Source organism: Echinops telfairi, unplaced genomic scaffold (genome assembly GCF_000313985.2).
Source record: "Echinops telfairi isolate 266 unplaced genomic scaffold, ASM31398v2 ScPeMD7_1;HRSCAF=3_0, whole genome shotgun sequence".
In the NCBI taxonomy this organism is placed as follows: Eukaryota; Metazoa; Chordata; class Mammalia; order Afrosoricida; family Tenrecidae; genus Echinops; species Echinops telfairi.
In genome coordinates this window covers 35,471,796-35,475,441 of record NW_022103896.1, presented here as the reverse complement: position 1 = coordinate 35,475,441, position 3,646 = coordinate 35,471,796, and positions in this window count along the sequence as shown.

Below are 3,646 nucleotides of genomic sequence, written 5' to 3'. Positions count from 1 at the left end.
AGTGAGTGAGTGAATGAGAGTGAGTGAGTGAGTAAGTGAGAGAGTGAGTGAGTGAGTGAATGAGAGAGAGTGAGTCTCCAACCTTTTATAAGAACTAGATCTCCTGGCTGGCACAAGGGTGGTAACTTTTCCTCCCCTTGGGTCTGTGTGAACCCAAACTGATGGAATGCCTCCTGACATTGGGCTGCTTGGGTGGCACATTGCTGTATTAAGGCTACCTCAAAGTCTATAGCTGGCTCTGTTAAAGGAAAAGGCCCCCCCTTTTAAAACTTCATAGGGGCTCAAGCACGTAGATTGCCGTGGGGCTATCCTAAGACATAACAGAGCTCCGGGTGGTGCATCTTTCCAGCTCATCTGAGTTTCTTGTGTTAGCTTTCTGAGGGCGAACTTCAAGTGTTGATTAATTCTCTCTACCTGTCCCGAAGACTGAGGCCTCCTGGCACAGTGGAGATGATGTGATTCCCAAGTGTTGGGAGACTGCCTGAGTGATTTGGGAGATGAAAGCAGGCCCGTTATCACTCTGCAGTGAGTTGGGAAGCCCAAATCGAGGAATTACTTTCTGAAGTAATTTTTTAGCCACTTCATGAGCTTTCTCAGTGTGGAGGGATATGCATGAATCCACCCAGTAAAGGTGTCTATAAACATTAGAAGATACTCAAATCCCTGGACAGCAGGAACCTGGGTAAAATCTATCTGCCAATCTTCCCCAGGGTAGGATCTTTTAGGAAAATCTTTACAGGGGAAGCATACTTAGCTTTGCCGGGGACTCTTGTGTCCCAAACTTCAGGAGTTATGGCTTGTTCCCATGGTTCCTGTGGGGAAATCTGTGGCTCCTCCACTGTGAGGAACATTTGGAAAGCTGTAGAGGGACGAGGATGAGGCCCGATGACTATGCAGGTGTGTAGCTTGGACAGTATATCTCGGCTTAGGAGAGGAGCTGGACATTCAGGGATTACTAGGAAGCTATGAGAAAAATAGAAGTTATCCCATAGGCACCTGAGAAGTTCAGTAAAATGTTTAACTACAGGTTTTCCTGGCACTCCCAGGATAGAGCAGGTGCGGGGTGCCAGGAGTCCGGGGAAGGAAACAAGGACAGAAAAGGGGGCCCCAGTATCTAAAAGGAAATTTACTGACCTTCCTGCCACATTGATGCTCCCCCTGGACTCCAGACCAGTAACAGCTATCTCTTGCTGCTGGGCCGTCCAGACCGGGCACCTTCAATCCTCCTTCTCCGTTATCAGCTGCACGTTGGCCTGTGGGTGTCCGTCCTCCAGGTTTTTGGCCTTAGGATAGAGGGCAGCCCAGTGGCTGTTCTGCTTGCAATGGAAACATGGTGTCCGGGGAGGCTTGTTCCAGTTAGGGCAGTTCCTATCCCAATGACCTGGTCGCTGGCAAATGAAGCACTGGTCCCTGGTTCAAAGGTCTGAGAAACCTGGGAGGCATTCGACGGGTGTCGGTTATCAAGTGCAGCCAATACCTGGGCATGCCTGATGTCCTTCCTTCTCTCCTTCTCCCGGGCTCAAGCCTCCCCTTCCTGCTCCCTATTGTAAAAGGCCGTATTGGCACAAGCAACCGTCTCCTCGAGGGTAGCTCCTTTAGGTTTCTGCATTAGTTTTTGGAGCTTCTTGCGAATGTCCGGTGCAGCCTCTGTGAGAAACTTGCCCCTGGTTAAGACTTGCCCCTCATCGGATTCTAAATCTATAGCAGTATGATTCTTTAGGGCATCCTTTAGCTGCTCTAAAAAGCTTACAGGAGACTCCGTAGGTTCCTGGTGAATCGCTGTCACTTTGGCATAATTAATGGCCCTTTGCCTACCTGACTTTAGTCCATTTGTGATGCACATCAGGAAATGTTCCCGTGCCCACTTGTCCTGGGGTTCACTATGATACCAAGCAGGATCAGTTAAAGGTACAGCAGTTTCTCCTACAGGGTACTTTCCATTCCTCACATGTAACTCCTTTGCAAACTTCCTAGCACCTTTGAGCACTCGTTCTTTCTCAAAGTCTGTCATAGTCTGTCCCATTATGACCATTACATCCTTCTAGGTTAAATCATAGGCTAGGGTGAGGTGCTGGAAGTGTTCTATGTACTGTTTGGGTTTGTTAGAGTAACTGGCCAAGTCATTTTTAGTTTGCTTGAGTCCAATTAGAGTAAAAGGCTTGTAAGTTGCCTGGGGACCAAATTCCCCTGCTGCCTCTACTACATGTAGAATGTTCAGGGCTGGGGGAATAGTTGCCCCTAAGTCCAGGGTCCCATAGCGGGTCCTGGGTGCACTGAGAATGAAGATTTTTGCTGCTCCTCAAAAGGAAAAATGCTCTAACATACGGGATCTCGGCCCACTTCCCCATTGTTCCACAAAAATGTTCTAGCTGGTTCTGGGTTGGAAGGGAAAGTGTACCATTGGGTGGCCACAATTCTACTTTCTGTGAAAGATACTGTGGCCAAATAGAGTTGCAAAGCATAATCAGCTTTTGTTTGTCCAGCCTCTCTGGATAAAATCTATCCCAATTGGACAGGATCCATCCATGGGGGCAGTTCCTGGGTATCAAGCTGGTAAGTCCCATCTAGAAAACACTAAACAAGGAGGCTATTGAGAGCTTGATGCCTCAAGGTCAATAACCGCAGCTTCAGCACTCACCTCTGAGGTGCCTTGAATCTGAGGCCTGAGGCAGGTGCCCCACCTGAGGGAAGGGGTCAAAGATCAGTCGCTGCAGCCGGCGTTAGGTCCAACCGTTTTCTAGACCACAAGCTAGGAAGGCTACTGCTTGGTGTGCCCCCATAGCCTTCAACGATGCCTGCTGGCAGGAGCAGATTCCCAACTCTCTGAAGGGAAGGGACATCTATCTGGCAGCTCGGGGAACCTTTAGGGAATTTGGAATTTCTGGCTGGAACATCATGGCGGTGGAGCTGTATAAAGAGCTGTCCCAAAAAGTGCCGGAAGCAGCATCACTGAAAGGTGAAAGTTAACAGTTACTCGGGCTAGGCTTCCGAATGCCTATGGCCTAGGCCGGCAACGGAAAACCAGCCGGTAGCAAGGAACAAACCCAAACTGGTAGAACACTAAAGCAGCTTATTTGAAAAACTAGGAGAAAGCTAAAGGGAATGGAGGGGAAAAGAGAAACATTCGGCTCCCGGGACTAGAGCAACCAACTACCTAAACACAGCCCCTCCATGTGTTTGGAGCAGTGGGCGCCATCTTGGCTAGGGCTCCGCCATCTTGACTCACGTGCTCCGTTGCCCTGCAGCAAAAATGGCAGACACCTGGTGGCGCCATGCTGCCAGGGAACAGAGTCACGTGGTTGGGGAAATGGCTGCCACAGCTTGCGGCCTAGCCGAAAGCCAGCCGGGGTCCAGCCAGAGTCCTGTAGAAATCAACAGAGTTCACGCAGGCACACCTAGCTGGCCGGAGCACAAAGCAGACACTGAGACATGGAAAGGCTTTGGGGATCGCAATCCTTCCACCCTGCAGGCAACAGCATCCCAGCCCCTCCCAGAGATCCAGACTGGGGAAGGCATGCAGATTCCTGGGAAGGCAGGCACAGAAAGGCAGACGTAAAATCCCGTACACCAGTAAGAAAAGGCGAACAGACGGACACAAAAGGATGGGCTGCGGTAATACATTACGAATGTCTCCATGAGTCGGTTC